This window comes from Sorex araneus, chromosome 9 (genome assembly GCF_027595985.1).
Source record: "Sorex araneus isolate mSorAra2 chromosome 9, mSorAra2.pri, whole genome shotgun sequence".
In the NCBI taxonomy this organism is placed as follows: Eukaryota; Metazoa; Chordata; class Mammalia; order Eulipotyphla; family Soricidae; genus Sorex; species Sorex araneus.
In genome coordinates this window covers 31457535-31472240 of record NC_073310.1, presented here as the reverse complement: position 1 = coordinate 31472240, position 14706 = coordinate 31457535, and the positions used below count along the sequence as shown (strand labels likewise).

At 41.6% G+C, this 14706-nt stretch overlaps 1 protein-coding gene and 1 non-coding gene across 7 annotated transcripts in view; one reads left to right on the top strand and one right to left on the bottom strand.

Moving 5' to 3' along the window:
- Positions 1-14706, bottom strand: part of SIPA1L2 (signal induced proliferation associated 1 like 2) — a 268964-nt gene that overhangs the window by 171010 nt on the left and 83248 nt on the right. The gene's annotated exons all lie outside the window — the stretch shown is intronic.
- LOC129399027 (small nucleolar RNA SNORA51) lies at positions 13779-13907 on the top strand. The gene has a single exon (XR_008626875.1). It is a non-coding gene; the product is annotated as a small nucleolar RNA SNORA51 (small nucleolar RNA).

The window sequence follows — 14706 nt, the reverse complement described above, 5'->3', positions numbered from 1 at the left end:
TGGAGTCTGGTGAAGAAATTTAAAATTGGGCCAAAATAGCAACAGTATGATTTTTATCGGACACCTCCCCTTAAACACCAGTCTCACCCTATGTGCCGAATATTTATACCAAGTTCCCAAAAGATTATCTTTGGTATTTATTTTTATTAATAATTTTTTTCTCTCATTTGGTGGGTGAAGGGGTTCCACACAGTACCCAAAGGGATCCCAGGATTCCTCTGGTAACACTTGGCTAATCAGGCAGGATGGTTCTGCACTAGCATCTAAGGATGCGGTGCTGCCCAGTCCAGCTGGAGGTTGTGCCAAGGGCCCTCCAGGGCTACACTATCTACCTGTGCTATCTCTCTGGCGGCTGGCCCCTAAGTTCTTCTTTTTAACAAGGAACTTGGCCTAGATTAGATATACTTAAAACACACACACACACACACACACACACACACACACACACATTGAAAAATAAGGTGGTTAATAGAAACCCTTAACAGCCAGTTCCGTGGGTTCCTGCTTTCCGAGATCCAAAACCCAAACTTTTTTCCCCCCCATACAGTACCAGGATTGACACGGATAATCAAGTAATTGACTCTGGTAAACAAGTCCTAAAGTATGACTGGTACAATCTATAATCAAGTGTAAAGGAATAAGTCAACACAAATAATAACTCCTGCCATCTTCAGTTAAGTTGGATTTTGATTTTTCTGTTTATTTGATACATTTCAGAGGTGGGAGGGGGGCGCAGCCCTCGGTACACAGGAGCTATTTTTGGCTCTGGGCTCAGGAGCGGCCTTCGAGGCGGTCAGGGGACCACACATGGTAACATGGATCTGAACCAGGGCTGCAGTCAAGCGGCCACAGCAAGTGCCTTACCTCCTGCACGCTCTCTGGTTCACATTTGATATTTTTTGAACAATATTTTTGCAACAATACCAATAAAGGACACCTTCAAAAGCTCGGTAAACCCTGACAAACAAGCTGTCTCCAGGAACATTCTCAGTGAAAGTAAACTCTCTGCAAGACCAAGCGGCAAAGAGCCTCCGTCTGCAGATACATGAAAGGCAAATGGAGTAAGAAAGAATATGAAGCATAAATTACTATTGAATCTCTATCGATATGGATAAATAATTTTCAAAATACCCACTAAAGATATCAGAAATGGGCTCAATGGGAGACCATTTGCCTCACATTTGGCTTCAATCCCTGGCATGGCCAAAGCAAAACAAAACAAAAACTTCAGACTCGTAATAGAGGACACAAAATATTTTCAATCAGACTAACTGACACATAAAAGTTTCCTCTGAATAGTCATCGTTTGCAGTTAAGAATGTAATAAAGTAATGCAGCTATTATTAAAACTATAAATAGCATTTGACTGCTGCCACCTACTATACAACCTTCGGGAAAAATCTCTCTAGGTTATATAGTTATTTTTTGACTGCCTCAAAGGGGCAAATTTCATTTTATAGTAATAAAGTAAACCCTATAATAAATTCATTAAAAGCACTCCAGATAAACAGAGAAATTGCCATTATCAAACTCAATCTCCTTACTACCAGCAAAGTGCATCAATGCCAGGCTTGAAATGTGAGAATTACATCTATCAGGAATTATTAATTTCCAGTAGGTTCGATCATAACGATTCACTGAACAACATGTACCTGTGCCATAGTTCTCGACTAAACAATGCATAATTATTTCTAAACTTCATTCAGCTCTGATCTTAAACACAGCATCAGAACAACTTCCTTGAAGCACACATCTGCGCTTTAGAACTTTAGAAAACTTGTTACCCTCTGCCATGGTGGTGGGGGGGAGGGGAGGGGGGATGCCAGTTTCTCAGTATGGTAATCAGACCGCTTGCACAACCTGACTCTGACCCCAATCACCTCATTCCTCATAGTCCAAAAGGCTAGCAAGGAGGTTAAAGTGAGGCCACAGAGTACAAAAATGGAAGTGGGGGAAAAAACCACAGTTACCCAGTGTCCTTCATTGGCCAGCCGCAGGCAGTGTCTGCAGTTACAGGATCTCATTTAATTCCTGTAAAGATCCAGCACAAGATAAGAATGAATATCACAGATAGAGAAAAAGAAACAGACTTTGACCAACCAGAGGGGGGGAAATCATACGTATCTAAGATCACATAAAGATGGAGCAAGTGCCCCCACCGCCATCTGGGACCCTCACCTCATCTCCAGGTAGTCAGCAGTCGCCCGGGAGGAACTGGCTACTTCCTGTGCTCTTATATTTCCTCCAGGAGTACATGCAAATAGCCTGACCCCACAAACAGAACTGCCTCTTATGTAAATAAATGGTATCTGTACAGAACAAGTCTTGGACTTGTTGCCTATTTATTCCTTCTGTCATACTAAAACAAGAATCTTTAAGAAGTGATTTTCAGTAGATCGTCTAAATCTGCAGTGACTACAAGGACAAGAGCAGAGGCTGTGACTGCCGCTGAGTCTTCAGAGGCAAGTCAGGGAAGTGCTTCCAAATGACCAAAGGCAAAGCCATAGTGGCCCTCCTCCATTTTCATTGCGCTCTCTTCTTCACTGTATCACTGCCATTCCGTTGTTCATCCATTTGCTCGAGCTGGCACCAGTAACATCTCCATTCGTCCTAGCCCTGAGATTTTAGCAGCCTCTCTTTACTCATCTTTTTCAACAGTGCCGCATTGGAGGCTCTTTCTGAGTCAGGGGAATGAGACCCACCATTGTTACTGTTTTTGGCATATTGAATACCCCACGGGGAGCTTGCCAGGCTCTGCCATGAGGGCAGGATAGATACTCTCAGTAGCTTGCTGGGTTCTCCGAGAGGGAGAACCAGACAATAAGAGGTCTTCCTCTTATTTTTGTTTTATAGCTTTTATAGTCTCTGGATCTTGGCCGTTTGATGGGATTACATGGCGCCAGGGGCAGTTTGTGGGTGTGAATGCCTACCTACTGGAAAAAGGGGGATCTGAGTGGAGGAGGCCCAGTCCCCATATGAGCAGGCTTGGAGATCTCAGCCCCAGGTCCCATACACTTGGGTTTCTTCTGGTTCCTCCATGTGTGAGGCTCATCCGAGTGTGTGGAGAGTGGCCTTGAGCATAGCTGTGGCTGGGTTCTGGAGGTCTTCGGCTACCATGGCTCTATCCCGGGCAGGGAGGGGAACTCAACCCGGCCCCCTCCAAGGGGCCCCAGTGAGGACAGCCAGGTGTGGGGGCAGGAGACTCGCTCTACTTAAGTAATAGAAAAGTGTCTCATATACAAACATAATTTGAAAGATCAGGCAGGAACAGGGGAGAGTCCTAGGGACCACACCCAGTTGTAGTCAGGGTTTATTCCTGGCTCTGCACTCAGGGATCACTCCTGACTGTGCCTGAGGCACCACATGTGATGCCAGAGATTTGACTCGGGTTGGCTGCTTGCAGACAGTGCTACCTGCTGTACTCTCTTTCCAGGCCCACAATTTGAAAGATTTACTGGTAGTTTTTGTTGCCTGGACTCAGAAGAATTGACACTTCAGAAAATTGGAACATTGAACATCTCCATTAACAGCTTTATTAAAGAAATTTTAAACAGCCTTATTAAAATTTCTTAAATATGTGCATACAAATATAGGTACCCCAAAAAAAAGCATGCATGTGTATATGGATGTAACCCCTTTTAAAAGAAAAGAAAAAGTAGTACTACAGTGTTTTAATAAGATAGCTTTATTAAAATATAAAACAGCCTTATTAAAATTTCTTAAATATGTGCATACTATTATAAGTACCCCCCAAAAAGCATACATGTGTGTATGGATGTAACCCCCTTTAAAAGAAAAGGTAGTAGTACAGTGGGTAAAGTGTTTGCCTTGCATGAAGCCAGCCAGGTTTTGATCCCCAATACCCGCCAAGTATAATTCCTGAGTATAAATCAGGAGTAAGTCCTAAGCACTGCCCAGTGTGCCCCTAACAAAAACCTAAAAAGCAAACAAACAAAAATACCACAAAGACTTTTTTTGATATAAAAATCAAATTTCTATTCACTTTTATGTGGACTGAGTGTGCTTAAGAATTTCCTGTTCTGAGACACCTGTTACCTAGGGAATATTTTACTTGACTCAATGGTTGTAAGAATACTTTGTAACATAAAAATGTTTCACTTACAAAAGTGGCTTTCATCATTGAACTTAACATAAAGAAACATTTACCCTAACATATGAAACATTTACCCTAACAAAAAGGACACAATTGGGTAAAAGCTGTTAAGAAATGGGATGTTGGAAAAAGAAGACAATAATTCCCAGTCCACTGGGAACAGGAAAGTCCCTGCCTGGGACAACACACACATCACTGTCAAATAAGAAGCACTTACTGCCTACCCTGCATAGGATTACCAAATGTCCCTCAGGAAAAGAAACCTAAGTATCTGACTATCCCCAAGTCCTCCTAACAAATCTTATCTCAGTTTTAAAAACTCCAGACACCCTGCGCCCCTGCCACCTGAAGCCAACACCCTCTACACACAGCCCTGGCTTCTTTTAAAAGGGGTTATCAGTGCTTACACATTTAGAAACAGGACAGGACTGGAACAAGACTGATCCTTTTCATACCATTCATGAGGGAAAAAAAATAAGTATGTAGATGCTTACAGAAATTTCAAAGCAGTCAACTGGGTATTAAGATGGGATTTCCATTTCCAACAATGCACTAATTACAAGAAGCTTGACAGCAATTTCTAAGCCTAAAGATTTTGACAGGACTAAGCAGCAATTCATTAAGCATAAATTGTTACCAAGTTCTCCATAATAAAACATGGAGAAGATGAAAGAAAACCTTCAGAGTCACATACATTTGGTCTGCAAACTGCAGCTGGTCTGGTAACTGGTTTGTAGCTTCTTAGATCCACATTTCGTGTTTGGTTTTGGTATGTGGTTTACAATTTTAAATTCAAGTCCTTGACTCAAATGTCTAACAGGATCTGTGCAAAGGGCTAACTATACTAAAAGAACCACGGTTGACTCCATATTTAATTATCAAAGTAATCCAGTACCTTAACAAATGGGAAAAGCAGAAAATTACAGTCATATGTAATGGTAATCACTTTTTAAAAGCTAAAATCTGTCGACTTCTAACCTCTGGTCCTATGATATTTTCTCTAATCCGAACCTGACACCCCCCCACCCCCAGTAATAGTGGCTTTTTATACTGATATGCACAGCACTGTCACTGTCACTGTCATCCCATTGCTCACTGATTTGCTCAAGCGGGCACCAGTAACATCTCCATTGTGAGACTTGTTGTTACTGTTTTTCAGAATACAGAATAAGCCACGAGCAGCTTGCCAGGCTCTGCTGTGCAGACGCAATACTCTCAGTAGCTTGCCGGGCTCACTGAGAAGGATGGGAGAATAGAACCTGGGTCGGCCGCATGAAAGGTAAACACCCTTCCCGCTGTGCTATCATTCCAGCCCCTGGTATGCATAACTTCTACAAATTCAAACTGACAAATAAACAGGTAGGACACTTGTCTTACATGTGGTTGACCCAAGTTCAATCCCTGGTTCGATCCCTGGCATCCTATATGGTCCCCAAACCTACCAGGAGTGAATTCAGAGTGTGAGCCAGGAATAAGCCCTTAGAAGTGCCTAGAGTGGCAAGGGGAGAGAAGGATGGGGGGAGGAGAAGAGCATAGGAGAAGAGATGAGATTTTGGTCCAAAGGGAAGAGGAGGTCATACAGCCCGTGGCTGAGAAACACTACTATAATTTACATATAATTATTTAAATACTTACAATTTAACAGTGATGGATTTACAACAAACTTTAGATATAAGATTGTTCAACAGCTTATTTTAATGTTTTAAACTTTTTTATTGAATCACTGTGAGATAGTCCTTACAAAGCTGTTCATGACTACATTTCAGTCATACCGTATTCCAATACCCATCCCTCCAGGGTACAGTTCCCAGCACCAGTGTCAGGTTTATGTCTCAGTTATACAATATTCAAACACCATCCCTTCACCAGTGCCCATATTCCACCACCAAAATCCACAGTATAACCCCCGCCCCAGCCCCCCACCCCCAATTGTATAATTGATGAATTTCACTTCATTTTCTCTTTACCTTGATTATGTTCCATATTTCAACAGAAAACTCACTATTGTTGTTGAAGTTTCCCCCCAAGAAAGACAGCCCTACCAAGGAAGCATTTGATAATTAGTTTTCCATTAAAAGATTGTATGCTTTCAGTTTTTAGAAAAGGTTCGGATGTGTCCCAGTCCCGCATCCCGGAGCCGTGTTAGTTGCTGCTCAGTGTCGCCAGGGCTCCATCTGGAGAAGGTGTGGTGGCTGCACCTCCTCCGTCTGGATCCCCGGTGTTGCTGGCCCGGTTTCGGTTCCGGAGCATTCTCCGGTTGCATTGCTCACCAGAACGCCTGGCTTCTTCTCTGTTGAATCATCTCTGAATTCTTTATCAGAGACATTATATATGTGGTTATTCCTTGTTGAGGATTCAGGGCTCTCTTATTCATCTACTCCTTGTGGTGGGGATCTAAACTGTTTCCTCGTGTTGCTGTAGTAGTATGGAGGTGGATCTGTCCAGCACACTATCAGTGTTCTTTTCTCCTTACGAGAGAGGATTCTGGATGAGCTTGGTCTACGGTGGTCTCCTTTTTCCCCTTCAAGAATACTAATTTCCTTTTTGGTGCTCCTCTGTGATTTATGTGGGGCCTTTAGTACAGCTTCACAAAATGTGTTCTTTTACATTATGCTTTTTCAGGTTCTTATGTTCACAATTATTTTGGTGAGGTTGGGGAGTATTTTGATTGGAATAGGCTAATGGACTATTGGTCTAATGTGTTTGGGATAGACAGGCTGTCCTTATAAGAAATAGGTAATGGAGGTTGAGAAATGAGTCCAAAACACTATAAAAGGGGTAAATAATTAGGCCTCATGAGTGGCTGCCACCCCAGAGTTCAGACCCCCAATTCTGCTGTACCTGTGGGGGAGGGGCCGGCGTTGGTGCTGGTCCTGGGTTAGAGTTCTACTTCCGGTGCACTTCTAAAACCGCAGGAGACCCTCTTGTCTAGGTGCTCATGTGAGTACCTTAGCTGAGGAGAGTTTCCAGTTCCTACAGCCCAGGAGGCCAACAGATTATTTTTAAAGTTAAACTGTCCATGACTTCTTTCCATATCAATAAAGATCTGTTACTCATTAAATAAATTATTGCTAGCTGCCTTTTACAAACATTATTATGCAAAACAGCTAGATAACCCTTCAGACTGTAAATGATTTACTTTCTGAGTGCAATTTTCATTGAGTGTCACTAATTCAAGCACAAGCAGGAAGAAGACTTCTTAGATGCTAAAATCTATAACTCAGAGCACAGAGGTCACTAAACTGAAAGAGCAAGTCTTATCTTTCAGAAAGCCTATGAGCCCTGTTTCTGTCCTGAAGCTAAGGGAAACTGGAAGTGAGTGATGTAGAAGTATGCATGCAACAGCCTGATCTGAAGAGATAAGGTGCATTCTGCATTTCCTGAACAGTGGTAGCCTGCTGGAGACAGGCTGCAGTCTTCCTTTTGCTTGAGAAGGTTTGTCTTTCACTTCAAAAGCTATCTTAGCTCTCCAAGACTTTTCAATTTCCCAGAAAAGAGATGGAAAACCAATAAAGGCCACTGTTATTCCAGAGATTTCCATCCTCACTGTCATCATTTTTCATCTACTTTGACAAAAAGGATTTTATGGCCCTCTCCTAATTTGCAGGAGTCAGTATGTTATACAAATATCCCATTTCATCCAGTAGAAGATTTAATAGTAAGATTTTGACTAACTAGGCAATCAATAACACTAACTGATAACACATAGCACTTGGCTTCTATTTTAAGACTTTCTGAGGGGTATGGGGAGGGATAATAATGCCTGGAATTGACCTGAAGACAAAGTCCTAACATTAAGTCATACCTGCAGGTCTGTTAAATTTGTGGGGGGGAGGGCAGAGAGGTGCATAGGACACACATGCCAGTGCTTAGGGATCACTCCTGGTGAGAGTGGGGACTAAACTAGGGTCAGCCACATGCAAGGCAAGCGCCTGAACCTCTGCACTACCTCTTTAGCCTGCACTTGTTATTATCTTTTAAGATATTTTTGTATTATGTTGGTTAACTAGTATTTTTTAAAATAGGCCTTTTTATCCTTTTAAAAATTATAACACATTGTTAACAATAGCCAAAATATGGAAACAACCCTAAGTGCCCTAAAACATATGACTGGTTAAAGAAACTTTGGTACATCTACACAATGGAATACTATGCAGCTGTTAGGAGAGATGAAATTTGCTTATAAATGGATAAACATGGAGAGTATCATGCTAAGTGAAATGAGTCAGAAATAGAGGGACAGACATAGAGGGACTGCACTCATTTGTGGAGTGTAGGGTAGCATTACATGAGGCTGACACCCAAGGACAGTAGATACAAGGGCCAGGGGGATTGCCCCATGGCTGGAAGACTGTTTCATGAGCAGAGGGGAGAAGGCAGATGGAATAGAGAAGGGATCACTAAGAAAATGATGACTGGAGGAACCAGTTGGGATGGGAGAGGCATGCCGAAAATGGATAATGGACCAAACATGATAACCTCTCAGTGTCTGTGTTGCAGGCTATAATGGCCAAAAGTAGAGAGAGAGTATGGGGAATATTGTCTGCCATGGATGCAGGGGGAGGGTGGGAATAAGGGGGGGTATACCCGGGATATTGGTGGTGGGGAATGTGCACTGGTGGAGGGATGGGTGTTTGATCATTGTGAGATTGTAACCCAAACATGAAAGCTTGTAACTATCTCACGGTATTCAATAAAATTTAAAAAAAAAATTTTTAAATGATAACACATTGGTATAATATTTTTTTATGGTTTTATACTTGTATATTTGCAGTGCTTCAATGACACGTCTACCACAGTGCCAGAATCCGTCTACCATTATCCGAAGATCCCTCCATTGTGCCCTGCTTTGCCCCCATGCCTTTGCTTGCTCAGATCACAGGTCTACTGACCATATCTCAGGGCTGTTTTCATTAGGGATTGTCTAAGACCTTGAACTGTTTTTGCTTCTGACTCACTTCACTTAGCATGACTTACTCTAATTCCATCCAAGCTGCAGCAAACTGCAAGATCTGACTGATAAGATTGAAGGCTCTATACCAGTGTTTTCTCTTACTGAAAATAAAAGTGAGATGTGACCATTACATGAGGCTTTTCTGAAATACTGGTATTAATAGAAAAGAAAAAAGAAAAAAAGCACACTGGTTGCAACAATTATGCAGTGATGATGATGGAGTAAACTACGGTATATGGCCCAGGCTGTGGCAGACTAACAGCACCAAGCAGTATAAGTGAGTTCTGCGTAATCCATACTATGACAAAACACTTCTCAGAAATGACAGACGCACTTCTCAGAACTATTCACATCTTTAAGTAATATGTGACAAAAGCCATTTAGTAACATCCAGCTCAGTGTGCCTGATTGAATGAAGGGATATTATATCCTCACCAAGCTGAGACATGAAACTAACCATAACAAGAAGTCTACACTATTTATTGAACAGATGAATGAATGTGTGTCTGAGTGATAGGAGGAATCACAGACAAGGAAATGAGAGGAGTAAGCAACTTGAGTACCTCAAGAGAGAGAACTTTGGGCAGTTACTAGAAAGGTTTATGAAAATCAGGGCTGGAGATTTAAAAAACAAAAAAAAATAGTAATCTGAGAGATATAGAGGAAGTATCCTCTCTGGGAGACTACAGTTGAAATATCTACCATTTAATAAAGCTTGATGAATACTGTTTATCCTAAAATTACCTTAAAATAATGCAGGACTTAATAATATAAGATGAAACATCTCTAAACTCATAGTTGGGTTGTGAAGAACTGAGTAATAAAAAAAACACCTAGGTTTAAGTCTTCTAATATATTTTTAATATTAGAGCTTCGTGATTTTCAAAGCTATTAATAGTTATTAATAATTAGCATATATCTGTGTATATATTCCAAACACTGATCTTGTCAACTTCCCTCCATCAGTGTTCCCAGGGTTCCTACTCCACCCCCTACCCCCCCCAGACTATTATTTTGACATGCACCATTTAAAGTTTGATTGTAAAACTTTAACTCATGATTTCAGTGTTCTTAACTCTGTGATTTGGATATTTGCTACACCACTCCTCTAAATTGTCCATTGTTCTAATGAAGCAAGCCAACCTTAGTCAAGTGAATGGCCCACATAAAGATAAGGACACCAAATGGAAACAATCTCCAATGCATGAAAAGCCATGGGAGAGAAAATGAGTCTCGAACTTTCTATTGGCTTGCTACCAAATCTTAAGATTCAGAGGAAGCAGAAAAAAGAATGAGAATTTCTGGTTAGTAAAGAAATTTTTCCTGGGGCCGGAGCGATAGCGCATCGGGTAGGGCATTTGCCTTGCATGCGGCCGACCCGGGTTCAATCCCCGGCATCCCATATGGTCCCCCAAGCACCGCCAGGAGTAATTCCTGAATGTAAAGCCAGTAGTAACCCCTGAGCATAGCTGAGTTGTGACACAAAAAGCAAAAAAAAAAAAAAAAAAAAACTTTTCCTGAACTTGTGGAGATTTTATTCTTCATTTGCCCAGTTTTTCTTGCTTGCTCTTGTTTGTTTGGGTGTTTATAGGGTGTGGACTAGAAGCCCAAAAGGTTTTTAGAGTTTGCTCACAGATGAAACCATGAAACAGGATCACAGTGGTAGGATTTTCTCACCTTTCTAAGGAGTGTGAAATGTTCTGTCAAGCATGAAACTAATGCCTGTCTTATTTATCAAAAAAACAAAAGGTCAACAAACGAAATTCCTGAAATCACTTCCCTTTCAATATAAGCTAAACTCAGTAAGTATTCACAAGCCAGTAAGGAGATACAGAATACTATCTATACCACCATTTATCCACGGAAGTGGGGCACATTAGAAAGTACCTCCTAGGATATGTATAACAATTCTAGAAAGATATACAGAAGCTGATAGAACTGAACATTAAAAGGAAAAAAGTAAATGGTAAAGTAAAACTATTCACTAAATATGCTTTTGAACCCTGCGAATTATGGTTCCAAACCAAATAAAATTCCTGAACCAACCATTCCCTGGAAACTTCTGTGGGTTTTTGTTTGGGGGATAGGGGCAGAATGCCTGGTTGGGCTCATAATTTACTCCTGGCTTTTAGCTCAGGGATCACATACCTCAGGGAACTATGTAGGGTACCAGGTAACAAAACTGTGTAGATCAGGTACAAAGCAAGCACTCTGCATACTATACTGTGTCTCTGGACTTTTTTTTTTCCACAATAAATGGAATAAATAACAGACAGGAGATGTGTATCCACAAGTTAGCAAGATGAGTACTGCCCAATATCATGTCTAAAAGATCATGAGAGGGGCTGGAGTGATAGCACAGCGGGTAGGGCGTTTGCCTTGCACGCGGCCGACCTGGGTTCAAATCTCAGCATCCCATATGGTCCCCTGAGCACCACCAGGAGTGATTCCTGAGTGCAGAGCCGGAGTAACCTGTGCATTGCCGGGTGTGACCCAAAAAAGCAAATAAATAAATAAATAAATAAATAATCATGAGATATGAGAATACACCCTTAAAAAAAAGATAAAAATGGCCTTACTGGGCAAGTCACTTGTGACAACCAAATCATTCCTAGATCAGACAGAATCATAGGTCTCACTCTAGTCCTATCTGGTTTTCAGGGCTACTGTTTCAACATTTTCAAACTGAGTTCTGAAGATGTCTTTGGTGGAAGGGACAGAGTAATTTAAGAAAAGGAAAATGCTAACAATATGGAATAGCCCCTCTATCACACCATCCAAATTTTTCATTTTCCATAAATGTTTTTCGAGGTCTCCTATTTACTGTGTTTACTAAAACACTTCTTATTTATAGGTTAATGGTAGTTATCTGACCTTTACATCTGATCTCCCGGGTTCCTGAGTCTAGGGCTGGAAGTCAGTACAGGGAAGTGATAGAGCAATTGGCTTTGCACGTGGTCAACTTTGGTTCAAATCCCCAGCACCACATATAGTCCACCCAAGTACCACCAGGACTGATCCCTGAGTACTACCTGGTGTGGCCCCCAAACCAAAGGAAATCAATCAATAAATGAAATTTCATAACCAAGTTCTTAAGGCTACATGTAGCTTGCTCTCTCCAAAACACTGGAATAAGAACATCACCTGCAGTGCAGAGGCTGACTGAGGATGAAAGCTGTGACCAAGGCACAAGGACTGATCTGAGCCATGCCAAGGGCACATAATGAGGCCAGAGCAGGGTCTGTTCCCCCACTGGCTGTCCCAAAATGTAATTCTCATATTTTCCAAACACTAATCCTCGGGCTCAGCAGAAAGTCAACTTTCTAGAGAAGTAATTACACCATTCTCTTTTTACAGACCAGCTTCTCTGACGGCAATTATTGAGGCAAAAGGAAAATAAATACCAGTATGCATATGACTGGAGTAATCATGTGTACTCTAAAGGAAGAGCCAAATCACAGGGGATCCAATGGATCCTACACAATAGTGAGAAGTGGATGGCTTCCTCCTGTAGCTCTAGGGCTGCCTTATTAGCAGGCTCACAAGATTAAAACTTGGTAGGATAAGCAAACACAGCTGAAGAGCCACCCTCCTCCCCAGGGTATGTTCCCAGAGACGACAAATACCTCATTCACCACCTCAATTTACTTCCTACCCTCATGTGGCCTTTCCTCAATTCATAATGAGTGTGAAATCCAGAATATGTGTGTTGCTTGGCATTTTTACCTTCCCACAATATTCCAACTCTGGGAAGACACATCATTTGTTTTATAGCCCCAAACAAGGATGAACTCAATAAATACACTTCACTCATTTATTATTTCAACAAACATTGACTGTAGCTACTCAGAACCCTAGGAAAGGGAGACAGACAGGCCTCCCACACTCTGGCAATAATGACAATGCACATACCACAAACCCCAGAAGACACAGGCTTGGCTGAAACACATCACATAGTGAGATCATGGCACCCTGGCCCGGTGAGAGGAAAGAGCACTGACTGTCAGCAGCAGAAGGAGCAGGTATGGAGGTAGGAAAGGAGATGATGCTGGGTTGTGCAGAGCCTGGAGAAGTGAACGTGCTGCTGGCAGATAGGTAGAGGAGGGAAAAGGCGGTGGTCTGGCATCTTGGAGACACACAGGGGCTAGAGCAACCAATACAGAGCTGAAGATACTTGACTGACCAAAGAAGGGTGCTTCGTGCAAACAGGAGAGCCTGGGAAAGTTGATTCTCGCTAGCTAGGATATAGATGCTGAGCAAAAATGGGGTCAGGATGACACTGGAACTGCACTACCAGCACCCTTAATGCCATGGTCCATGGTCCGCGACCCAGAAGTGACAGGACAGCCAGTCAAATGCCCAGCCCCATGCCCATGTCCAGTCTACCTCACACTCCCAGGATCCTACTTCCAGCTGAACTTCGAAGGTCAGCTATGCAAAAACTGCTTTTATCCTTCATGTGCCACTGTAGATAGTAGTATACTGCAGGTATTGCTATCTCCCCTTTAAACTTCCTGTCACCCAGCCCAATGGCTTTTTCTACGTATTTCCCAAAAAAGAGATTTTAAATCATGCGTGATGGCAATGTTTATGGAATGAAACATTAAAAGAATGGCAGTTGGAAGGGGATTCTAGAGAACTACAGAAGATGTTATGTTGAGAAAATGATGTAAGAAGTCTTAGAAATGATTAAAACAACAATAAGAAACTGGCCACCTGGTGCTGATGACAGGATATGTTCTTTATACTATTCTTTATAGAAAGAGGAGGGACAGCAAACTTACTCCATATATACCTCAGCCTCTTGGCTGGTCTGTGTTGTGAATGGAGGTTACACAGGAAAAATAATTAATTCTCAGTGATTAGGCAGGCATGGTCCTTAAGGTGCGTGTTTCACTATAATCTGAAGAAATTACCTATGTGGAATGCTTTTTTTTTTTTTCAGAATGATAACAATTATCAGTGAAGTATGGCTACCTGTGCTTAAAATTTTAAATATAGTAGAAAACCTTAAGTCTTTTATTCTTTAAAATTTTGAAAATGTGCTGATCCAATGTATTTTCAAGGAAAATATGGAAAAACATGGAAAATAATACTATTCTCTTTATTTGCTCATTTTTACATGTTCCTTACTGACTATATCACATTGTCTTAGAGTAGCATAAGCAGCACAGAGGAAGGAGAGCCTACAGCTGTCTGCAGACAGCTACAGAGGCAAAGAGCGGCAGGACCTGGAACACTGATTTTCTCTACTTTTCTTCCCATGCAGAAACAGGGAAATGCTGCTGAAAAGTCAGAGAGGCAACACAGCCCTTCTTATCTGTAAGACAGAGTTTAGTAATTTTTTTTCTAATCTATGGCTACCCACTCTCACACCAGATTTTTATGCATAAATAACTTATTAATAATGCCACTTCATCACTTTACCAAATGGCATCTTGATATATTCAAAGGGGTGTTCGTTACTCAAAAGACCATCTGTCTAAGAGCTCAACATAAGGTTTAAATTAGAGGTCCCCAAACTTACTTGTCCAACCACCTCCTTTTCAGAAAAAAAAGCATCTCCCTGGAAATGTGCCTTCTTTAAGTTAATAAAGTGCTCCCCACTGTAGCAGAGGCTACTACATCTCCCCCCCGG